Consider the following 27,521-nt stretch of genomic DNA (forward strand, 5'->3'; position numbering starts at 1 on the left):
AATAAGGCACAAGGCCAATTTTTAATGTGAGGAGTGAAGGGAGGGGGAAGGGGAAAAGGGGACCAGCTCCCGAGAGGTGGGAAATGGGAGCTGGTTAAAGGTCAGGCATGTGGGGTTGCCCCCACATCTGGTCTTTGCTAGTCATAGCTAGTCATAGCTTGCAGTATCTGCCGGAACAGATACTACACTTTGATGGTGTTTATTTGCTCCCCCACCGAGCAAATTAGGCACAAGGCCGATTTTTAATGTGAGGAGTGAAGGGAGGGGGAAGGGAAAAAGGGGACCAGCTCCCGAGAGGTGGGAAATGGGAGCTGGTTAATGGTCAGGCATGTGGGGTTGCCCCCACATCTGGTCTTTGCTAGTCATAGCTAGTTCTAGCTAGTCATAGCTTGCAGTATCTGCCGGAACAGATGATATTTATTTGCTCCCCCACTGAGCAAATTAGGCACAAGGCCGTTTTTAATGTGAGGTAAAAACCAGCTCCCCTAAAAGTAGGCAAAAAGGGGGGCACTCTGGTTACCAAAAATAATAATTGTCCCAGTATAGGGGGTTTCTCCTCCATTGACTGGTACAAATTATCTTAAGTGCAGCATCTGCCGGAACAGATGGTATTTATTTGCTCCCCCACCGAGCAAATTAGGCACAAGGCCGATTTTTAATGTGAGGAGTGAAGGGGAAATGGGGACCAACTCCCCGGGGAGTAGGGGAGCTGGATAGTGACAATTGGTATGAAGGGTTACCCCTACATTGACCAAGGTCTTATATGTGGGGTCGCCCCCACATATGGTCTTTGCTTGCAGTATCTGCCGGAACAGATGGTATTTATTTGCTCCCCCACCGAGCAAATTAGGCACAAGGCCGATTTTTAATGTGAGGAGTGAAGGGAGGGGGAAGGGAAAAAGGGGACCAGCTCCCGAGAGGTGGGAAATGGGAGCTGGTTAATGGTCAGGCATGTGGGGTTGCCCCCACATCTGGTCTTTGCTAGTCATAGCTTGCAGCATCTGCCGGAACAGATGGTATTTATTTGCTCCCCCACTGAGCAAATTAGGCACAAGGCCGTTTTTAATGTGAGGTAAAAACCAGCTCCCCTAAAAGTAGGCAAAAAGGGGGCACTCAGGTTACCAAAAATAATAATTGTCCCAGTATAGAGGGTTTCCCCTCCATTGACTGGTACAAATTACCTTAAGTGCAGCATCTGCCGGAACAGATGGTATTTATTTGCTCCCCCACTGAGCAAATTAGGCACAAGGCCGTTTTTAATGTGAGGTAAAAACCAGCTCCCCTAAAAGGGGTCACTCTGGTTACCAAAAATAATAATTGTCCCAGTATAGAGGGTTTCCCCTCCATTGACTGGTACAAATTATCTTAAGTGCAGTATCTGCCGGAACAGATACTACACTTTGATCCCGGCCCGAAGGCCAAGGTGATATTTCGTATAAACATATTTCATTTCACTATCCTTCTATTTACACACACACACACACACACACACATATATATATATGTGTGCATGTGTTTATATATATATATATATATATATATATTATAAATTATTAACTAGCTCTAACTACGTATTGAGCACTTTTGAAGTAAATACGTTTACGCATAAATCTATACTTTCGTATATTAATTTTATGTGAGTAAATTAAGTAGTTATATATATATATATATATATATATATATATATATATATATATATATATATATATATATATATTAGCTGAGACCCCAGCGTTGTCCGGTCGTACAAGACGCTTAAACATGATATTATAATTCATGCAGATTACGTATTATTATAGAATCAATCGTCTATTGATTATAACATATATTACGATAAACAATTAAAATCATAAGGTATTTACAGCTTCTCTTTTAAATTTTCGGATTTTAATCATGTCTAAACACTCTTCATTTTCTTTGGACGAATTGATTGTTGCTATTTCTTCTGATGAGTTAAGGGCAAATAGATTCACTGATTAATTTAATAATTAAGTGATTGATGTTGTGCTACGAAACATATACTGTCAAGAAAAACCGGTTAAAAAATGTTTAAGTTATATACACCCAAACACACAGATATATATATATATATATATATATATATATATATATATATATATATATATATATATAAAATGAAAATTACAATTGAATTTACCAAAATGATCCAAGATGGTAAAATTAAAGTAAATTATAAATATTAAAGAAGTAATATTTATAAAATTATCTCATCTAGATATAAAAGCTCGATAAAACCAAATAGGAAATAGAGCTTATAATATGGACAAACAGTTAATAAAATATGTTAAAAAACACTTTATATATATATATATATATATATATATATATATATATATATATATATATATATATATATATATTAGTGATGGGACGATTCCAGTACAATTACAGATTCCGATTCTGTATAAATCTCTAAATATTAAACGATAAAAAATTGTTTATGTCTCCCGATTACTGTAAAAAAAATATATTAAGCGTGCATGTATTTTCTTAAACGTAAACCACACTTATTACTATTACTGGAGTCTTAGTCAATAAATATTTATTAATTTATTATTACTACAATAAATATATATTATTTTATTATTATTACAATCAGCGGAAGATGTTTCTTAAACCAAAATAATAAAATAAAGATAATTTAAGGAATCGGTTTTGGCACTGGAAAATAGGCTAAAATGGTTCCGATTCCGATACCCCAAGAATCTCCGATTTTTCCAATTCCCGATTCCGATTAATCGTCCCAACACTAATATATATAAGTAAAGGATGAGAACAAAAATATAAACTAAATATGATTATGTAAAACCCATATATATATATATATATATATATATATATTTATATATATATGCATATATATATATTTATATGTGTGTGTGTATCTGTGTGTGTGTCTGTGTATATATGTGCGTTCGTTCAGCACATGACCTCATAACTGCCTACGAGAGAGTTGAGAGTACTTGTCTTCTTGACGATCTTCTCTATACAAACAGATGGCGACGATGTCTAAGGCAAATCCTTACACGACGATAATTCTAGGAAGACAGGAGGAGGATAATAGTATTTTCAACTACCGTTCCAATTGTGAATTAAAGTAATTTGGAAGTTCCATAAAAGAAGGAGAGGAAACTCGTAACGAAATTACTGAATAAACGGCAGAAAAAGAATCAAGCTTCCTGCATTGAGATAGAAGGTTTCTGAATAAATAATGCAGATCCGAAAAGGAGGCGGCGGCAGCGGTGGCAGAGGCGGCAGCGGCCGCAGAAGAGGAGGATGTTGAATATACTTAGAAATCGTTCGCTTCGACAAACGAAAAATAAAAAAAAGAATATTTCTCCTAAGATGCGTGCATTCCATATACGCGTTTAGAATCGTCTTATAAGAACAATTATTAATAATTTTGCTTTCTTCCATGTGTGTTTAAAACCGAATGAATTTTCCATGAACAGAGATTCTTATCAATAACGTACGATTCCTTTATTAGATCAATTAAACACTGCCTCTTTTTCGACTACAGAATCATTGTTTATTAATACAATGGTAAGAAGTAATTGTTATAAAAACCGTTTCCACGTGTGTAAAACAGCTCGTATCGACGTGCATTAAAATACGAAGAGCAGCTGTAGGATAGCTGGCTTGCGGAGATATTAACAGCAGCGGCAGCCGTTAAAGCTCTTATGCAAATTAGCAAGGTAATACTTCACAAAAAAGGAGAGAAAAATACTCGACCTGGTCGGTGAGAGAAGCAAAGAGATGCAAAATGAACCGGGTGATATAGACGTGTGAAAATCGAAGAGGAGAAAACGCTGTCTGGCGACAGTATTATCTCAGTGTGGAGGCGAGTAGACTTTTAAGCTGGAGTCGAGACGGCAGAGTTTTGTTACTTTCATGGCAGTCAGAATGAACAGTAAAAATAAAGAAACAGACTTTCTTTAGAAAGTAACATTAATAATTGCCTTTTGCTAGACCAGGAAATAAGCTGTCGGATTTTCGAAGAAGTCTCAGACAATGTGCAGGCCCTGTTAAACATGAGAAGAACCAATTACAAAAACGAAGCTACATGTTATAGTGTTTATTATTTACTTTGGTTGAAGCAACTGTTATCACTAAAAACATTGTCATGATTTTTAATTATTTTTTCCTATGTTATCATTGAAATCTCCTACTAGCAGTATATACACTCCGGCGTTGCTCGAGGAAATATAAATTACTGCTTTAACTTTAAACAATAAATATTAGAGTTTTATTCCTGAAGATAAACATTAAAGAACTTATTGTAAATTAAAGCAATAAATGCACGAAAATATTTTTCTTAATTATATTTGAACACTTAAGTAAATGATATTGGATTGCTCCTTTATTTTAGTATACATTAAACTCTAATTTCAACACAGATATATTAGGTAAGACGACCTCTAGAGTTTGTACGTGAGAGTATAACTACCGATATTTCCATCCCCTTTCTTTTAATGATCTACTGCCTAATTTTGTTAAATTAAAATTGTATATTGAAAATAAAGGTTCATGAATGAATATTTTGATGAAATGCAGTAGGTAAAGTAGAAGGGAAACAGACAGACAAACTATTTTCGTTGAAATTAACAGGTTTTCTTCTTCCTGTGCCGTGCCGTGCCATGTACATGCTTTGGATAAATTCATGGTTAGTGTTCTCCATAGACATTGGCCCATTTTTTGTTCTCGGAGTCCGATGGTACTGTCGACACCTATTGCCCTGCACATCCAGTCTAATATCCTTTAATATTTGGCTTAATATGACACTCTTTCCGTTAGTTGCGTTCTCCAAGATGTACCGCCTCTTTCTTGTGCTATAAATGTCCAAAAAAAGCGGCACTGCCTTTCTTTGAATTACAGATAGTGACTGAAAATGTTGGGAGTTGTAGTAGCTAGACGATTGTTTACCGTTAGTGTTTTACGGCAAAGGACTATAGATCGAGAAAGAACCCTTAAAATAACGATATTATATCTCATCTGCGGAAAAAAGGGTAAGCGACATTATTTATTAGATTTAAAAGATGGTTCGTACACTATCAAGGAATGGACGGTGCTTCACTCGTGGCAACTATACCACGTATTTTGGAGTATGGAATAAAGTTGAGAATGAGCTATCGTCTAGGTTTGTTTTAAGAAATAACTCTTTCTTCTTACACGCGTCATTTTCAATCATCTTATAATATTCTTCATCATTATACTTTTAATCTATATACTTAAATAACCCTGAACCTTATATAGGACCCGGAAATGTTAGAGAAATGCATCAACCCAAATATGACCATAGAACTCCATAATAAAATAAACATTAGGTTATTTTATAATTTAGGGGCACGTTCCAAATTAATAATTCTGTTTAGAGCACAATCGAAATTGCGAACTTTTCTTTGTTTTATCGTTATTTCCATGGCAAGTGCTCATCTGAACTCCAATATATTGGCCCTTCTTTGCCAATCTTTCACGAAAAACACCCGTCTAGCTGAAACTACTGTCAATAATTTCCCCACTCTTTATCTGTATCTAAATCAAAACGTAGATTCCATGAACCCACCTTTTTCTTAGAACTGCACGCCTGCTAAACATCGTTCCATTTGCCTGCTTCCCAGCTGACTACAACTTGGTTGTCTCCAAGTCCAACATAAACAAATTCTTGATGAGCTGCCCGCTCAAGTAATCCTATTTACCAAATTTCCATTACTAACGATTACTACAATATTATCTCATTGTCCACTATGCACTCTATAACCCTTATCCTCGAGTGGCCGCCGGGTCTTGATAAGTTGTGGCTTCTATGTAAAATAAAAATTATATAAAATAATTTCATAAAACTAAAAGTATGTTTTCTAAAATGTAATTTAAATGGCAAGGAATTATGGAGTAAGTCAATGCAAAAGGCATATCAAGCTTCTTCTCTATGAACCGCGGTAGGTCCTTGACTAGGCCAGGCAATCGTCAATATGATTGAAATGGGGGCAATTTTATCGATTTCGTGGCAAAAAAAATATTAGAAGTGTGGAACATTCATTAATCCTCATTCAATCCCGAGCATTATCGAGTCTCCCTACTAGTGCCTATTTGCATAAACAGAAATGAATCTCACAAATCACTTCCTTGTCTCTTTAACTTAACTTATTTATTTATTTTTTTTATTACAGTTTCATCCCAAACAAGGCACATTGACACTTTGGTGTAGGGGGCTACTATCAGGGTCAACAATACTGGGGTACTATGTAGGGATTTGAGCAGCAAGATGTCGGTTCACGTTGCACTTGAACTTCTGCACGTCAGTAAATTTGGGGAAGCAGGGACCTAGAATGGAATTCCAAAGTCTAGCGGTTCTGGGGAAGAAACTACTGGAGTAGAAAGATATTTTACATCTAGGGATCTGTATAGTGTGGGGGTGGGATTTTGCAGCCTGTCGGGTCTGTCGAGGGTGTTCACGTCGTGGGGGCACAAGTGCTTGCAGTTCGTTAGAGCATTCACCATTAAAATACTTGTATAACAGGCAGAGGGATGCAACGTTTCGTCGATGGGACAGAGGCTGAAGCTTAGATGCCAGTCCAGGGCCTATCAGATTTGCGACTCTCTTTTGAACGTTGTCAAGGAGCGAGAGACTAGTAGCTTATTAATTATATATGTCATCATTTACTTTTCTCGTATTCTAAACTTGATCGTCTGATAAAAAAAACAAAGGGTAGTATCTGTTCTGATGTTCACTAAATACATTCTGTCATTGATTAGTGTTTTTCTTGACAAACGCATTTTTTATTAAATAATTCGATTTCCCCACATAAACCCCGACTTTTGATCAACCTTTGCCCTCGTGGGGAGACAAGTAAATACAAACTAAAAAAATAAACTTTACCCGTAAAATTAATATATCGATGAAAATATTATTTTAATTTTGATCTATTTATCTTCTAGTCTATTGGTATATTTGCGTTCCCACGAAAGCAAAGTGTGACACAAGGTCGTTTTTAATGTTAATGAAACTGTTAAAGAAAACCAGCTTTCCTAAACGACACTCTGGAAGTACGCTAAAATAAGGATCGCTTTAGCATAGAAGGTTTTTCCTTGTCTGACTAAGAACAAATTAAATTGAGTGTAGCATCAGAACTGATACTACATAGTGATCTTAGTCCGAAGGCTAATGTCTGTTGGTAATTAATTGCTTTAACGTAAGAGAAGTGTGACACAAAGTCGTTTTTAATGCGGATGAAACCCAGCTCCCCAAAAAGGGGCACTCTTACAGTAGGCAAAAATTAAAACTTCTTGGTATGGATGAGTTTGACTAAGAACAAATTACCTTAAGAACAGATACTACACTTATATCCCGAATACACTTAAACACAGTCTGAAATAGAGCGATTCGATTTCATTCGAATATTTTTGCGAACAAAACTCAATATATTTTATTTTATTGCGGACTATTATCCTCGTCTTATATAGTGTTTGTTTCACGACGTTTCGGGCAACAGTTCCTCTGGCTTTCGTCAGGTTCTTCACCACAACTAGATAGGAATTCTTAATCTCCTAAATGCATCGTCAGCAATTACTGCCTTCCATAGTTGTGGTCACCTCACTACGTTTTTAGACGGGGCCCGTGGCGCAATGAATCAAGAACAGTTGAAGATTGAGCATTTCTATCCCGTTGCCGTTAACAACCTTACAGAGACCAGGTAAATAGTTAGCCTAAACGTCGTTTAACAACATCTAAACAAGATTAGGATAATAGTTTGCAAAGTAATAAAATATACAAATTACTCATTTGAAAAGAAAATCCCAATAATTTAATTAAACTCAATTTTAAATTAAATCCTAACAGACAGTTTTACACCGATACAAATCCAACGACCCGAGCCATTTCATAGACGTGCAAGGACACACCTATGAAGAAGAAAACGAAAAACAAACATGACCGGTATTAATTGATTACATTCCTTTTAACCAGTCTTCTTGCACGGATTAGAATTGCAATTAAGGCGTTCCAATTATCCGCAGACTTAAAGCATTAATAATGAAATCAAAAGGCGGCCTGTTTATTCATTAACGGGATAGCAATCACGATGACGTCATCGCGTTGCTATAGTTACGCATGTGGAGCTATGAAGAGACAATGTTCTTTTTCTTTCGAGGTATTAGCAGAGCTGCGATTGTCTTGTGTAATGAAATCTCTCGGTTAGCTTACATCATGCATTATAGGGAACGCTTCAAAAATGTGTTGGTCTGTCTTTGTGTCTTCGCGTTCGGGCTGTTTAAGCATACATTGATTAAGGACTACGTTTTGAGAAGAACAATAAGTGTCATGTTGAACGGTTTAGGCAACCTTGAAATTCGAGATTTCAGTATTGGGGGATCCCTCGTATATGATTACTAGGGCTATGACAAGAGAATATTCTTTTCATTATTTTGATTCTCGAGTATATCAGGATGGAATACTGTTGCCATATCTGGGCAGGAGCTGCTAAAAACAGCCTATCCTGCCTTGACAGGGTACAAAATAGACTTCGTGGCTTAGTGGGGGATGCCCTTTTCTCTACCCTGCAACCTCTCTCCCACAGAAGAGACGTTGCGAGCCTATCCTTGTTTTATCGTTATTTCCATGGCAGGTGCTCGTCTGAACTCCAATCTCTGGTCCCCCCTCGCCAATCTTTCACGAAAAACACCCGTCTAGCTGAATCCACTGTGAAAAATTTCCCCCACTCTATATCTGTGTCTAAATCAAAACGCGGATTCTATGAACAAAGCTTCTTTCTTAGAACTGCACGCCTGTGGAACTCTGTTCCGTTTGCCCGCTTCCCACCGGACTACAACTTGGATGTGTTCAAGTCCAATGTTAACAAATTTCTAATGAACCGCCCCCTTAAGTAAACACTTGATCAAATCTCCACACTAACGTAATGTACTTGCAATAACCCTTATCCCTGAGTGGCTTCCGGGCCTTGATAAGTGGTGATCACTGTGTAAAAAAATATATATCAGTTAATATCTTATGTTTTTAGATAGAGTGACGCAGTTCTCAATTGATTAACCGTGTCAAACTGTGTTGGATATACACTCGAGAGTCAAAACAATAAGAATAATCTCTTGTCATAGCCGTAATTATTACATTCATTTAGATATATACACTTTGTGAGGAAACAGTTAGGTTTTAAATATATGGGTATAGAGAATATGTGTGACACTGGGCATTCTTGTGAAATATAGAAAACCACGTGTTATATCTGCGATGCCCAATTAAATAGTGTATTCAAAATAGTATGTATGTGGATACTTTCAAAAAATATATCCGGTAAATCTCATTTAAAAAGAAGGAATGCATTGTGTACATACATACAAAGTTTCATGAAATGAATTCATGAGTTTGTGCGATAGGTATAAAAAAATTACAATTTCCCTAAACAAAATCAGAAAGATTTCGAGTCGAATCGATCTTGTCTATATATACTAGCTGACAGCACGGCGTTGCCCGGTCATACAACACGCTTAAACCTAATATTTTAATTTATGCATATTGTGTATGTATTATTCTAAATTCAGTCCCCTATTGATCATTATATATTATGAAAAATAATTTGTCCAGTAGACTAATTCGCAAATAAATAATAATAAAAAAATAATAATGATAATGTCGTTCATCAACTATGAGCTGTCATTGTTTACCATATAACGTCAGCTAATATTTGGGCTTGACGATGAATGTCCTGGAAAAGTCACTTCTGATTCATATTTAGTTTTAAAATATGAAAAAAAAAGGATATTATTTGCGGCGATTTTTTCATAGTAAATTGAATCCATTAATAATAACAGAACAATGTAAATAAAATGATGACGTACAGTCGGCGTGGACAGAGGATTAGTTGAACTGTATTCGAATGCTTTACCACTAAGCTATATCTTCATATTATAATAAACATGCTTTTTAAAGAAAAATTAATTTGCTGAAATGTTATTATCTCCCTTGTCAGTGTAATGTAAACTATTCTCCTGTATTTTTTTTTTAATCTGTAAGAGATAGAAGCAAATTTTAAAATCAGATTTTCTCGATCGAATTTCCGTACAAAACATATCTACAAAAACTGTCAGACATATAACTTAGGTTTGTGTGAAACTTGCAAAAAAGTAGTCTAAGCTTTTTCAGAACCTATAAAGAAGGAACTCACACAGACATACACACTCACGCACAAAGTGACTGCTATATAATAATAGTTATAATTATATATATATATTTCTGTAGAAATATACTTTCTTATAATATATACCAATCTTTATTTAAGAAGCTCAATGTAATCACAGAGCAATATAGAGAATAAATTACAAAATCCTATATTCCAAAATTCTATAATGTTGTCCATGTTATAATTTATTCCTTTAATCCAGTTGACTTTTACAATTCTTGACAGTATCTGTTTCGTAGCGCACAATCAGTAAATTATTACATCAATCAGTGAATCTATTATGCCATTATCTCATCAGAATAAATAGCAACAATCAATCGGTTAAAAGTACATTAAGTGTGATTTGATAAATTAAAAATTACGTAATGGAAACATATTAAAGGTATTTGCAGCTTCTCTTCGAATTTTCGGATTTTAATCATGTTAAATCACACTTCATTTTCTTTTGACGGATTGATTGTTGCTATTTCTTCCGATGAGTTAAGGACATAATAGATTCACTGATTGATCTGATTGATATAATTAATAAGATATTAATTATGCGCTACAAAACAGATACTGCCAAGAATTATAAAAGTCAAATCTATAAAAGGAATACATTATTAGATGGTCAATATCATTTTTTTTGTCATTTATTCGATACATATATGTGTGTATGTGTGTGTATGCGTAGATATACACATTATATATATATATATATATTGTATATTTACATATATGTGTACACATACGTACACATGAATACCGTATGTACTTAAGCTGCATTGTTTAACCAATCAATGTTGAATTGAATCACTAATAATCTTTTTATTAGCTCACCAGAAATAAAATACGCAACTAGCTGTATTATGAAATTAACGAAGTCATTAAATGTACGTCATATTTATATGTGCTATTATTTATAAATGTAATATTTTAAACTCATGGGATATTATACAGTGAGTTTTGACAACTCATTAAATTACTTTTTTTTTTTTATAACATTTTCACCCCAAACAAGGCACATTGCCACTTTGGTGTAGGGGGCTACTATCAGGGGAAACATCTACTGGGGTACTATGTAGGGATTAGGGAAGCGAGATGTTGGTTCACGTTGCACTTGAACTTATGCATGTCAGTACAGTTGGGGAAGCAGTGACCTGGAATGGAATTCAAAAGTCTAGCAGTTCTGGGGAAGAAACTACTGGAGTAGAAAGATCTTTTACATCTAGGGATCTCTACAGTGTGGGGGTGGGATTTTGCAGCTTGTCGGGTCTGTCGAGGGTGTTCACGTCGTGGGGGCACAAGTGCTTGCAGTTCTTCAGAGCATTCACCATTATAATACTTGTAGAACAGGCAGAGGGATGCAACGTTTCGACGATGGGACAGAGGCTGAAGCTTAGATGCCAGTTCAGGGCCTATCAGATTTGCGACTCTCTTTTGAACCCTGTCAAGGAGCCAGAGACTAGTAGCCGATGCACCAGCCCAAATATGACAGCAATACTCAATACATGGGCGAATAGTGGCCTTATAGAGGTACAGGATACTTTCGGGTGTTAGAAGTTTTCTAGCACGGTAGAGAGAGCCCACCTTCTTTGCAGCGGCCCTGGCAATGCCCTCGATGTAATTGTTCCAACTCATGTTTTCTTTGCAGTATCTATTTTTGCAATCTTGTTTTTTTTTTTGAAGTCGCTTAACTAACTCGGCGTTACTGTAATTTTATCAGGACACTACAAAAACACGAGAAGTGACTATCGACCGACACAACGCTTTTTTTTGTTGCTTTATATTTCTGTATTACATTATTGATATCGCCAAAATATCCATTTATAACTATTTTATGTGGCATTTTGGATAAAATAAGCTTTCTGTGTTCTTCTCTTTGTTGAACATAGTATCCAAGCGCTGGCATTTCTCGTTGTGAGTAGACTTGTCCGTTCCTTATGTTTTTTATCACCTTAATAAAATATTCTCGAGAAAACATATAAGTCTATCTAATTTGCTTATAATAGAGGATGAGTCTTTGAAACTACACGTGGAAAAATATTTTACAAAATGTTCCTAAAAATAAAATTAACTCTCAAGATAAAGACAACCATTTTCGAAAAAAAAAATAACCATCGATCTGCAAGCTTTCCGGTTTGGTTAAAGTACCATTCATCCGACTTCGAATCAAGGAATTCTTGACGCTCTTCCCCGATTTCATCAACGAACCGAAACGGCGGCCCTTCAGAACTGACAGAATCAGATGTAGCTGCGTCAAGATTTTATGCTAGATGTACCAGAACGTCATTGCCGTTCTTTTACTCCAACCCTGGCAATACATCCAAATGACATGTGTTTATAGGTTAGGGTTAGGGTTATTCTCCAAGGTCAAGAAAAAACCTTGGAGGCTGTCATTATAGGACAATAAGAGGCTTCGGCGAGGGTCACTGACACGCTCACGCAATAAGACTTCCACGCGGCCTTCTAGAAGATGTTGAAAAGGTACAAGCCGGAGACTAGAGATTCATGTGTGAACTATAACTAATAGTAACCATAAGAAAAAAAAAGTGTGGAAAATTATTGAAGACACCTCTATGTTTGTGTGTGTTGGAATCCACACCCTTCCCAAGGTCCAGACCTTGCTCCCTGTGACTTTTGGTTATTATCTAAGCTTCAGGAAAACCTTATAGTCTGTCTTTATGCGACAATCGATAAGAGAAAAGAGCTCGTGACAAGGATAATTGACACGCTGACTTTTATGGGGCGTTCCAGAAGTCGTTAAAACGGTATAAAAAAGTGCATTGCAACAGGGGGAGATTACTACGAAAGGGACAAGAGTTTCATGTAAGTACTATTAAAAAAAGTCGCCGCACGAAAAAGTATAGAAACATTGAAGGCACCTCGTAAGCCAAACACTAGATACGTTAAACAGCATAGTTTCGCACATAGTCTTATGGGTTTTTTTTTTAAATATTTCTTTCCCCAACGTTCTTAAACTCTAACCTCACAATGCCTCTAAGTGGCGTCTATGTTTATACTTAAGCCCCCAAACCGTTCAGTTTAATGTTAATTCTCTCAACACCCACCGAGCTAAACTCCAATCATGAAACGAACCAGTCTGCAAGCAAATTGCTGACGGGCGCCACGTGCTTGTCGAAGGTAAAGTGGGTATCCGGGGTGAAATGGAAAAACTGAACATTATAGGATAAGACGAGATTCGTGTGCACGTGGGTGGGATAGGTATGTTTTGAAAAATGAAACCAAAGTTTATTCAAAGGATTATTAACACGCGTGGGAGGTTGAAGATGGATATTGGTGGTTGGGGGCCGATAGGTTGTCTGTTGCTGATGGATGGCCCTACTTTTTCAAAACCAGACACTGAGAGCTTAATAGGAAGATCTGGTTACCGTTTGCCCGAGTTTCTTAGGACTAATAGTCTAACGTTGTTGTGGTTGCTTTCTTCGTTTTATTGCTTTTACTAATCAGGCAGTTTGTTTACATTCGTTTTCTACTGAAAGAAAAATAGAAAATAAAAATGTAAATGCAGTCCATTGTTTAAAATGGCAAAATTAACAATTGAAAACTAATTCGTATTACTTGTTATGCCATTCTCTTCTTGAGTGTTATTTTCACAACGTTTCAATCAATGTAACCTTAGACCTTCTTTATGTGTATCTTGTCGACCTCGAGAATTTTGACGGAATTAAGCGGAACTCTTTATTTACTTCACGGGAGTGGCATGCTCTTGTACCGTCAACCATTACTGGATAGAGGGCTGAGTAATTCGCAATTGTATTTTTTTCGGTCGCCAACACTTAGCATTGAACATTCAACCTTCAGGAGAATATAACTTTTTTACAGTAACACTGCACCACGGGTCCTTCCGGACAAGATGAGGATAGTAGTCCGATAAATCCAAATATTACGATGTCAAATACACAGAAAATGAAAAATAATTGTAATAAAGTAAAAACACTTCTTTTTTTATACTTTTATATTCTGACTCTTTGGAAACATATTAAAGGTATATGCAGTTTCTCTTCAAATTTTCTATCATAAGATTTGACTTTCTTAGTCGATTTATTTTAGATTTCTTTTTTGTATATTTATGTGCGTATACCTGTCAAAACAGAAATTAAGACATTTAGAAATATAAACAAAAACCGTACACTTATGAAACAATATATTAAATGTTACATGAAACTTAAAAAAAAAATATCTCATAGAACAGTTAAACATAAGAAAATATGATGTAATAGAATGTTTTAAAGTATAATACAACACCGAAATAAGTGATATGCACGCAGGGTATATAAAGTTAATGGATTTTAGACAAACGTCCTTACAAAGGTCTGGAAAATAAAGTGGTTGTTATAATAGTTATTATTATAATAAGAAACTTATAATTCAAACTAAGGCATGAATTTCAAATTCTACAAATGTATAGAAGTTAAATAAACAGGAGACAAAACACAAAAGTTTTGATAATTACCTTAAATATAAGTATATAAATTACTAAAAAGCTGTGGTTTATAACGCTGAAAATTGATAGGTGTTTTATCATTTTATTTAGGAGTTTTGTTTTTAAATCGAATGATATATAATTTGTCATTAAGACATGAGTACTAATAAAAATTTCAGGATTGACAAAAGCTATTTTTAAAGATATATTCGAATATATATATATATAATATATATATGCATATATATACATATATATACAAAATATATACATATATATACATATATATATACACATATATATACATATATATACATATATATACATATATATATATATTCATATATATACATACATATATACATATATATGTATATACATATATATATATGTATATATATGCATATATATATATATGTAAACAGCGAAACAGTACTGTATGTGGATGGCTATATATATATGTGTGTGTGTATGTGTATGTGTATGTATATATGAGTTCTAATATATGACGCTTAAAGAATTTTACAGAAAAACTAAAAATTCTTGAAGCTTAATATGTTAGAACTCACCACCCTACTATTGATATTATTGCATTCGAGAAAAGCAGCAATGTGTAAAAATGCGTAGCGAGTAATGGACTGACATTGCCAACAGTTTACGTGAAATTTCTGATTTTAATGCTCTAATTTTAATCGACCGATATTTTTAATCAACTTTGTTTTAACTTATCATCACATAATGCGGTTTAATGTATGTTTTATTTTCACTTTTAAATTTGCATTTTCGCTCCTTCTCACTTTTTCTTCCTCGACACCTGAAAAAGAATTCGCAGATGAATCGAAAGCGCTTGTGACTGCAACAGCAATGGAACCTTTATTAATATTTTCGATTTTGATATAAAAAAGATTATACGGAAAATCGGAAAATAAAAAGAATCATAAAGAAAAGTTGCTCCATTGCATTTAATAATGTTTGCTTGTATATATATATATATATATATATAGATGTATGTATGTATATATATAGATGTATGTATGTATATATATAGATGTATGTATGTATAATGTATATATATAGATGTATGTATGTATATATATAGATGTATGTATGTATATATATAGATGTATGTATGTATATATATATGTATGTATGTATATATATAGATATATGTATGTATATATATAGATATATGTATGTATATATATAGATATATGTATGTATATATAGATATATATATATATATATATATATATATATATATATATATATATATATAAGTGAAAGGTGCATCTTTTGTAAATAGTATAGGAACACATTCATGCCAATATTTTTCCTTACATTAACTTTTCTACGGAAAACAAGCCTTTTTCAATTAAAAACCTAGTACGAATTTGAGTGGAGATTTCAAAATATTTGGTCTGTTTTTATTATAGGCCAAACTTCCGTTTCCAAGTAATGACTTAAGTCTTCGTCTTGTGCATATGGTGTTAGGCGTTCATCTTATATTGTTGACTCCATTCATATATTTTTACCTTTTAATAAAATAGAACATTACTTTTTTATATGCATTGATATCCGGTGTGTACACAGACGCGGTTATGTAGTTCTATCACTTTTGCAAACATTATTTGCATGAGGTGTTACCTTAAATGTCAAACTGAAAGAGATTTCCCCCCAGCCATCAGGTTAACCTTTCTCTTTCTGTTTGAAAGAAAAAAATAAATGTATGTTTGATCAAAATGGGTTTTCTTTGTAGCAATCTGGATATTGAGGCTTCAAAAGGTGAAATGTAAGACAATGAAAGAATTTTCGTGTTTCTTTCACAAAACATGTGTTTCTTTAGTCCTAGGTGGTTCATGCATTCGTGTTAAATGGAGTGATTTTAAAATAAATGTATACATATTTCAAACTCGGCTAATAAATAAAAGATGAAAGCCAAACCCGAACATGTTCTACATATTCCTATGTAAAAAAAGTATTTCAGAAAACGCATTATGTACGTATATTATATATTTATGTGTACATATATGCGTGCATCTGTAAACATAAATATGTATTTAGCAACCTATTTTTTTTTCTCTCTCTCTCTTTCGTTCTCTCTTTATATCATCCTGTCTTTCTATCTATAATGCTTTCTATCTTAGGTTGAGCATTTGAGAAGTGATATACGAATGACCATAAGCATATGAAGTGATGCTCTTTGTGTAAGCAAAGTGAGCTTAGGTACAAAAACATTGTTGATTCACTGCCCGCATAGCACCAGTAGTATAGCGCTACGGTTAGAAGCCCCGATTTTCGTTCGAGAGATTGGGTTTCGATCCTGGGTTGAGATAGTTACTTGTCTAGCTACACTGATGAGATGTGAAACAGAGAAACAGAACTGTATGTGGGTGTCTATAATGCTCCCTATCTTAGGTTGAGCATTTATGAAGTGATATACAGGTTACTATTAGCGTATGATGCGATGCTCTTTGTGTAATATATACATATATATATATATATATATATATATATATATATATATATATATATATATATATATATATGCTAGCAGCCCGCCCGATATTGCCCGGTTGTAAAATTCGCTTGAATATCATATTTTGATTGATGCAAATTTCGTATTTATTATTATATCATTATGGATCCAATTTAAAATAATGATTTAAAAATTTCTGTAAAAAAAGGGACCCGTGCGCCACTACAGAATATCGAAAATCGAAACCAAAACGTTTAGCTTAGGATTTACTTTTTCTTTTGACGTAAATGCCTGAGCTTTGAAGACATTATTGCTGCAAGGCTAGAAATTAAAACATGAACCAATTGCTATTACGTTACGCATGTATATTCATAATGCTGTTGTTCGACCTTCACCTAGCAAAATCCATTTTTTATTTTCACACTTTTGCATCGATTTTCCCTGGCTAAAACCTAATATAAAGTTTAACATGGAGTCGAATACCTTACATATTAAGTTTCATGTTTGTAAACTAAAAACCGACAAAGAAGTTTGGTAGAGAAAACATTTTAAACAAATATATATACGCATACAATAATATATATATATAGAAAGAGATATGTGTCTACTATATCCTTTTTGCATAAATATTACGCGAGTATAAATCATGTAGAATGTCTCATGAATATAATTACACGTAATAGTTAACTAAAGATGTTCATTCTATGAGACAACCGAACAAAAAAAACAACAAAAAAACAATAGGGAATTTATTGAAATGAATGTTTAAAAAAATATGCAAATTAGCTAGATCTTTTTGACGCGTATATAACAAAGCTGTATTTTCTAGTAAAATATATTGAGTATGAATGAATGAATGCCTCCATTCAGTCTCGATTGACGAAAGATTCCCTCTGTAATTATGTGGCAACGGTTGCGCACTCTCCAGCCACAACTCTCCTGAGTCCAATGGCAAAGAACACTCCAATGCGACTGGAAACATTGCCGAGATAAGCGGAAAGCACATACAGCACCTGGAAGTTCCAAATGGTCACCATCAGGTACTGGCCAGACTGAGCGTTGCTTAATCTCGGTGATCTGACGGGAACCGGTGTGTCAAACGCCGTATAGGAATATGAATATGAACTGAATATTGAACAGAAGTCACTAAGCATGAAACGAAATATATATATCGCTCGTATATCCTCATATTTGTATAATGCCATCCTTTCCCCTATTGTGATGAGACGCATTTAGCTCCGAAATACGATGGTCTAAGAAGGGCTGCTCTTTTATTTCTCATTTTCGTCCCCATTCATCTACAATATTGTTCAATCTAACTTTAATTCTTCATTTTTAAATATATATATATATATATATATATATATATATATATATATATATATATAACATTTGAATAAGATCGAATGTATTGCCATTATTGATTGTTAAGGATTTAGTTTTTTTTTCCTATAGTTTAAAATAAATTACCAAAAAAGAAAATTGCAAAAAAATATATACTTCTTAAGTATATTTCTCTAGTTGTATGTTTAACAACTATAAATTAGATAAAAGGGGTAAATAATGGGTGGAATTGTATAAACACTATCGAGACGTCTTCCAGCCAACACTTTTCAAGATTAATGTTGGCAACGGGAGTGAAAACATCGTTTAAAAACAAATATATATATATATATATATATATATATATATATTATATTAAATTCGATACAAGATAAGAGAATCAAGAATGTCTGTGACAAGTATCGTGGGATATCTCTGCTTTCGATTGCTGGAAGAATCTGGATAGACTCATTCTAAACAGAATCATCAGACATCTCGTCGATGAGGTGAATCCTGAGTCCCACTGCGGTTTTCGTTCGGGTTACGGAACCATTGGCATTGTATCTTCACTCCAGCAAGTATCAGAAAAAGTTCGGGAAAGAAATCAGGAATGGTATATAGTGTTTGTCGACCTGACTAAAAGATGTGATACTGTGAATCGTGGCGCTCTTTGGCAGGTCTTGAGATAGCTTGGAATTCCCGAGAGCATGTTAAACGTGATTATTTCTTTTCATGAAATGATGAGGATTAATGTTGTCTCTGATGGCATGATACTCGCAGCCTTCACTGTTACAAATCGGACAGTTCTCGTTGCGCTTTTCTTTTTACTTTTGCTGAAACATGCATTTAGTGACATTTTGGGTCATCTGGAGGAATGTTTAACCATCAACGGTTCAAATCTAAAACTCTTCTCCGAACCGAAGTTATTCGCGGTTTGCTTTTTGCGGAAGATGCTGCTCTGGGTGCAACATCCTTCGAGGAAGCACAGGCTTTTTCGATCGCTATTCAGCAGTATGTAGGGCCTTTGGACTGGCAATAAGCATAAAAAGACTGCGGTAAAACATCACCCTCTCCCTACCCCAAAGTAAGTTAGAGACGTAAGGCAAAATTCACCTGGCTATAGATTTCCCGAGCGTAAACTGAAAGTGGATGCATGCTATAAATCACGTTAAATTGTTTCCTTACCTCTGCAGCAAAGTTAATCACAGTTGATCCCTTGATGATGAAATTGTTCACAGGATTGCTAAGGCTACCTGTGCCTTTGGAAACCTTCGTCACTGCTTGTTTGATGAAATGGACACAAAAATTCTTTTTTTATCGTGTTGTTCTTCTTTCCTTCTTTACGGTTCTGAGTCATGGACTCCGTACAGATATCACCTTCATCAGTTAGACGGATTCCATAAAATCTGTCTACGCTCGAGTGGTAGCCTTTCCATCCGCGACAAGGTATCGATGCTGAATTATTCACAAAAGACAAAATGTCTGGCATCGAACATTTCTCACCCAGTCACACTGGATGGTCACGTCTTGAGGATGCCTGATAACAGAATATCAAAAATTGTGATGTAGCAGAATTGAAAAGAAATGTTGGACGGCCTTGCCTTAAGTACAAAGACAAGTTGAAAAGTAATCTGTCTGCAGTAAACATACCATATGGAAGTCTTGCCAAAGAAAAAAAAAACGAGTGACTGTAAGGAATGGAAATCGCGATGTTTTGAAGGAATCCGAAAAATCCAATCTGATAGCCTAAGTTGAGAGAACACAGAGAAAGAGAAAAACAATTGGCAGCAGCACCTCAATCAGCAGCTGCCAATACAAACAGGCAGAGGGATGCAACGTTTCGTCGATGGGACAGAGGCTGAAACTTAGATGCCAGTTCAGGACCTTTCAGATTGGTGTATCTCTTTTAAAATTTGTCTAAGAGCGAGAGACTAGCAGCAAATCCACTAGCCCAAATGTGCCAGCAATACTCCATACATGGGCGAATGGTGGCCTTATAGAGGTACATGATACTTTCAGGTGTCAGTAGTGTTCAAGCACGGTAGAAAGAGCCTAACTCCTTCGCAGCGGCTCTTGCAATGTTTTCAATATAATTGTTCCAACTCATGTTTTCTGTGAACGTTAGACCAAGCAGTTTGAGAGATGCACTTCGAATAGGGAGTCACTGGCTATTGCTATTGGTGGCAGAGACGTTTTCTTGTAATTATTGAAGGAAACCAGTTTAGTATTGCCAGCATTGAATGTGACCATCCATTTTTGTCTCCATTTTACTACAGATTGGAGGTCATCCTCCAATGTTTTTTCAATTTAATTATGTTTTTGATATATATATATATATATATATATATATATATATATCATGAAGATCAAATAGAGGATCATGAAGATCAAATAGAGTGGCCATACCAAACACGGAAGTTCTCAGAAGAGGAAAACCTGATAGCGTGGAAGCTACCCGTGCTACTATGCAACTACAATGGACCGGGCACATTACTAAAATATAAGACAACCGAATTCCAAAGATGATCTTCTACTGGGACTGGAAAATGGAACCCGCAAGGTAGGAGGTCAGAAGCTTAGCTACGAAGATGTGACAAAGTGGTACCTGAAGGCAATGAACATCAATGTTGAGAGTCTGGAGGAACGAGCCAAAGAAAGGAGTGGTTGGCGGAACAGTCTCCACAAAAGAAAAAAAAAGAAATAGAGAGATAGCTTGGAGAAGCCTTAGAGCTAAGGCACTATCGATGACAAAACTCTGGCACCACACACAGAGAAGGAGGACTATGCCAACCCTGAAGGATAAAGCACTGAGGCCCCGACTAATCATCGACATAGTAAGACTGATGGACTGCACGATAATGATGATATATATATATATATATATATATATATATATATATATATATACATACACTCAATTCAGCTTGCTTGTTTGCTTCGGCGTTTAAAATATCATTATTGACTAATATATATAATATATATAATTAATATATACATGTTTACATGTCTGTATATGCTTATATACATACATGTATATATATATGTGTATATATAGCTATATGTATATATATATATATATGTATATATATATATATATATATATATATATATATATATGTATATACAGGGTGTCCCAAAAGTCGCACATCTTCTAGGTTTTTATAAAAATAAACATAATATATATTTTCTTGTTCGTTAGCTCAACAGATGGACAATTCTAGTACACAGTTGAGATGTTCCCGAAGACAAAAATGTTAAGGGGGACAGATCTGGTGAGCGGAGTAGCCACTACACGAAGATCAGTATATGGTTTGCAACTTCTGAGACACCCTGTATATATATATATATATATATATATATATATATATATATATATATATATATATATATATATATATAAATCTTAAGCCATGCCTTCGGCGACCCACATGCACCACATCACAATTAAGTCGTGTCCATATTTAACTGACGTAATGCAGTAAACTACTGAACGATAGATCCATTACGGAATCAAAGAATGTAGCAAGATACTAGATTAAGATAAGTTGCTGTCCACCATTTTGATAGATAACCTAAATATACGAAAACAAAACTAAAGAAAATATATATTCATGAAAGTAAAACTGCATCAACATCGAACAAAAACTTTAACCCTACGCGTTTTAGTAAGAAGTGATTGTGTAAATGTGTAAAATAAGTAAGCGAGGATTTTTGTAAGAAAAGAAGCCGAGTTTAGTGTCCGATGCCTTCGATTTTTCGTTATCTGTTGGGAATATTGACTACTACTCTTTCTAATAGTAGCGATATTTCTAATAATACTAATAATAATTACATGAGGATCAGTAGAAAAGGACGGAGAATAAGAAGGAACACTATAAAGAAAAGCAGATTTAAAAAAATGCAAATGAACACTATAAAGTTTATATATATATAAGACACACAAACACCCACCCACACACCCACACACACACACACATATATATATATATATGCATATACATATATATATATATAAGACACACGCATACACACCCACCCACCCAGCCACACACACACACACACATATATATATACATATATATATATATATATGCATATATATGTATATATAAGACACACACATACACATCCACCCACACACACACACACACACATATATGTATATCTATATATATATATATATATATATATTAACCATGCAAAGCTTATTCAACTCGCATTTGCCAAATGAATCACAGTAATACCTGAAATTACAGAAACTACGTTAGTAATTGTGTGGTGAAAAATGATTCAATAACTATGTTTAAACCCAAATACCTGAAACTTTATAACATTTTTACAAGACTATTTCTACCGCAAATGCTAAAAAAGATATCATGTTTAATGCACATGGGCTGACAATCTATATGTCTATCTATCTATCTCTTTATATATATATATATATATATATATATATATATATATATATATATATATATATATATATGAGAGAGAGAGAGAGAGAGAGGTGTCAGAGCGGGCAGTAAATTAAATTATTCCTTCCCTCCTTCTATGGAAGCCTTCTAACCACTCCATCAACTCACATACCCAAATGCAATGTAAAGGGTTGTAAATGTTTAGAAGCGAGAGCTAAAAGTTTAGCAGGACCTGAGTATGTGGCATTGAGTGTATGTACCTCATCTTTGCTACTGTCGAGACATGATGATGGTGTTGCTGGGTGTGGCGGTGTGGTGATTTGGATAATGATGATAATGATGATGATGATGATGATGATGATGACCATGATGATGATAAGTTATATTTCTTGATTATTTTTGTTGTAATAAAGGAGTTATTTAAAACAGCGTTTTCGCATTTATTTATTTCCTCTAAAACTATTTATTGTTTGTTTTGTCAGTAAATGATATCAAAATTATTCATACGAAAACGCGCTATCTGTCAACCTTCAACTCCAGCCCCATCGCTGCAATGTTGCATCCATGTTACTGCTTTAAAAATAATTTACAGAAGTGATAAAGTCGTAGCATTGTACCTCCCTCGGCAAACCTACTCTCTACGAATCCGACAACCAGCAAAATCGCACACCTTCATTGATAAAGCCTCTAGATGCCTTCTATATTATGTGTGTCTGATTTTATTTGTACCGATTGACCTTGGAATATTAACTCTGTTTTCTGCTTTCCTGGCTGTGTTGCAGAAGCTTAAAGGTAACGTGAACAGGTATCACATTGTTTAACTTCCACACAGCCTTTGAGTCAGACTGTATATTAATCGCATTGCAGGTGGCAATGTTCCTTGTTTCAGGTAAAAAAGCGTTTTAAAAAATAACTTGCATGATTTTCTATGTAAGCACTACTGCGAAAAAACGTTTCTTTCTTTTGCTTACAATATGGTATAGTGTATATATTGATTAGATTCGTAAAGCCCTGGTTACACCTTCAGCAACACTACGCCGTTGAAACAAGACGTGTAACAAGGAAATGCGCAACGCAGTCTATTCAGATAACTGACCTTGGAATCGGCTTCGTTCAGAGATTGCATTTCATTCAGAAGAAACTCCGAATCTTATCAACTGGTTTATGGATCGGAAAAAAGCGACGCACAGCTTTTAACGCGAGCTGTTGATGTACGGGGGATCGGTTACACGGGGAAATGTTCAATGAACGAGTTTGCATATCAAAGCCGACTAATATGGATCTGGGGAAACGCTGATACCCCAGAGACGAAGGCATCGGTCGAACTGCAAGAGAACACACAAAACCTGTGCGCCTGCACTCTTTCAGAATGTATCATATATGGATTTCGCTTGAATATTGCTAGCAATGTATGTAAAAAATAAACTACCCATGAAGACAAAAATATCCTAGAAGCTAAGCGTTTACGAATTGGATAAATTGACAGTTGATTTATGATGAATAATATGAGACGATTTAAAATTTAGATGTATAAAAAGAAAGAAATTATTCTATCTTTGTCATGGACGTCGTATAATCTTGAAAATAGGGGTTGAATTTCTCCGGATTTCTTTCCAACAGTCCTTTTGTTTCTCCGTTTGTTTCTTAATGCTGCATGACAGCCACGATATTCTTGTCTCTATATATAAACAGGATAATGTATGTGTCATTTATTTTGTGTATAACGCTTACATCCGAGTGAGTGTCAGTTAATTGCTATGAACTTCCAGTTATTGTAATGATTGAGTTTCCTACAAGTTCTCCCTAAGTTTCTTTTCGCTTTGGATTTTAGCTGATGTATTTATTTTATAAATTATTCTATCAAGAGTTCTTCATGAGATTGGTCTCGGTTTCTATTATAGCTGAAGGACTCATATATATATATATATATATATATATATATATATATATATATATATATATATATATCTTTAATTTTGGTCTCGGTTTCGATTATAGCTGAAGGGTTCATATATGTATATATATATATATATAAATACATATATGAACAAATGATTAATAAAACATGTAAAAAACATCTTGAAAAAGAGTTAAAAAAATATTTAATTTTAAAAAAGGAAGCACAAGATAAGTTAATAGTCCTTAATCCGCGGAGTTCTGTGACTTACTTGTGGTTTCATTAAATTCTTTTACATGCAAAATCCGATCCCGCATTTTGCTAATTCCTGCCCTCTGATGAGAAGGAGAGTATTTCATCGAAACTCCGCGAATTAAGGACTATCCACTTATCTTGTGCTTCCTTTTTTAAAATTAAATATATTTGTAACTCTCTTTCAATATGTTTTTAACATGTTTTATTAATAATTTGTTCATATTATAAGCTCTATTTCCTTTTCGATTTTATTGCGCTTTTACGTCTGGTTGAGATTACTTTACTTGTAAATATTATCTCTTTAATATTTATAATATATTTTAAGTTTACCATTTTGATTACCTTGGTAAACTTATTGTAATTTTTATCTATACATATATATACAACTACTTCATTTACTCACATAAAATTAATATACAAGAGATTCAAGAAGGCCATAAATTGTAAGCGATGGCGATAGGGTGGATAAAGACAGTTGTGTTTCTATGGAGACAATAAAGGCACAGTTTTATGTCAGTGTAGAAACTTTACACACAATTATTCGTGAGGCCTGAAGATGCGGATGGTTTGAGCGAAGTTGGTACTAATAGTGCAGTCCACTACTTCACCCTTATCATAGATTATTTGACCAGGATGTGCATCAAGACAATTCTCTCTCTCTCTCTCTCTCTCTCTCTCTCTCTCTCTCTCTCTCTCTCTCTCTCTCTCTCTCTCTCTAGTCCAAATATTGTTCGCTGTGACATTTGATAATTCCCTAAGCTCAGGAAAAATCTTTGATCTTGTCGTTATGAGACACTGGGGAGACGAGGGTCATTGACACGCCCACGTATGAAGAGTTTCATGAGACCTTCATGGAGTTGTTGGAATGGTACACCAATTACATTGTAGCCAAAGGAGATAACTTTAAAAGGAACTAGAGTTTCCTGTGTGTATAATGGATAAAAGCTAGTGGGGGATGCCCTTTTCTCTACCCTGCAACCTCTCTCCCACAGAAGAGACGTTGCGAGCCTATCCTTGTTTTATCGTTATTTCTACGGGCAGTTGCTCGTCTGAACTCCAATCTCTGCCCCTCCTCGCCAATCTTTCATGAAAAACACCCGTCTAGCTGAATCCACTGTGAAAAATTTCCCCCACTCTATATCTGTGCCTAAATCAAAACGCGGATTCCATGAACAAAGCTTCTTTCTTAGAACTGCACGCCTGTGGAACTCTGTTCCGTCTGCCTGCTTCCCACCGGACTACAACTTGGATGTGTTCAAGTCCAACGTAAACAAATTCCTAATGAACCGCCTCCTTAAGTAAAAACTTCATCTAATCTCCACACTAACGTAATGTACTTGTAATAACCCTTATCCCTGAGTTGCTTCCGAGCCTTGATAAGTGGTGATCACTGTGTGTAAGAAAAAAAAAGCTCTCACACAAAAAAAAACAAAAAAACGCTTAGGTCCTTATTAAAAGGACCTCGTAGTAGCTTTAGTATTGTCTCCCCAGAAACTTTTTCAAGCAAACAATAAGCTTTTATGCCCAATATCTTCTATACTGTCTGATACTAAATTTAGATTTTGTTCAGAAAAAAAAGCATTGTATGTATTGAGTAGATGTTATCATTTCTGGATCAAGAGTATAAACTTTGACATGAGTGAATAGGGTTGTGTTTAGAGTAGAAAATCCGCGGCCATTACGGCTCTTTCCATGCGAATAACATTCGACAAACATCAATCAGAAACAGTTACAGATCCTAGAAACATTCCGAGAAAATCATTAATGTCAAGGGAACAGATGTAATATAAAAGATTGGATAGATAAAACGCGGCGTCAAATTGATTTTCATAGTAGCTGACTATGGCAACGCATTTTTAATACGAGGACGTTTTAGAAAAGTGAAAGTTGGAATAGAAAAAAACAAAAAAACGTAACAAAAATAGTGAAAGCACGCTGTATGACCTGCATGAAATGCTGATGAATATGTAACTGCCGTGTGCATAAATTAAGACGAGGAAATTATATTGGGTTATATTGATGACATCCTACGTTGATCTGAAACTGTAAGCCGTTATTAACTGTGATAAGTGATTATACGTATATATATATATATATATATATATATATATATATATATATATATATATATATATATATATATGATTGTTGTGCTGGATTAAATCCGACGATATGAAATAAAATGGAGGTGGAAGGACCTGAATACTCAACGTTTCGCCCGATTTATGCGGGCTTCTTAAAGAGGGATTGGTCATTGACGAGAGAGCCCCAATCCTCCGACTCTCTCCTCAATGACCATCCCTCTTGAAGAAGCCCGCATTAATCGGGCGAAACGTTGAGTATTCAGGTTCTTCCACCTCCATTTTATTTCATATATATATATATATATATATATATATATATATATATATATATATATATATATATAATAAAAGTACAATTGTCTGTCTGTGACTGTGTATGTGTGTGTACATTCCCTACCAAACTATTCTGCCCATTTTCAGCCTGCAGAATTGAG

The 27,521-nt window shown here is 34.7% G+C and overlaps 1 protein-coding gene across 5 annotated transcripts in view; it reads left to right on the plus strand.

Annotated features, from left to right (window-relative positions):
- Positions 1-27,521, plus strand: part of LOC145247986 (innexin unc-9-like) — an 849,617-nt gene that overhangs the window by 316,761 nt on the left and 505,335 nt on the right. The gene's annotated exons all lie outside the window — the stretch shown is intronic.

Source organism: Euprymna scolopes, chromosome 26, assembly GCF_053919585.1.
Source record: "Euprymna scolopes isolate OS-2025 chromosome 26, ASM5391958v1, whole genome shotgun sequence".
In the NCBI taxonomy this organism is placed as follows: domain Eukaryota; kingdom Metazoa; phylum Mollusca; class Cephalopoda; order Sepiida; family Sepiolidae; genus Euprymna; species Euprymna scolopes.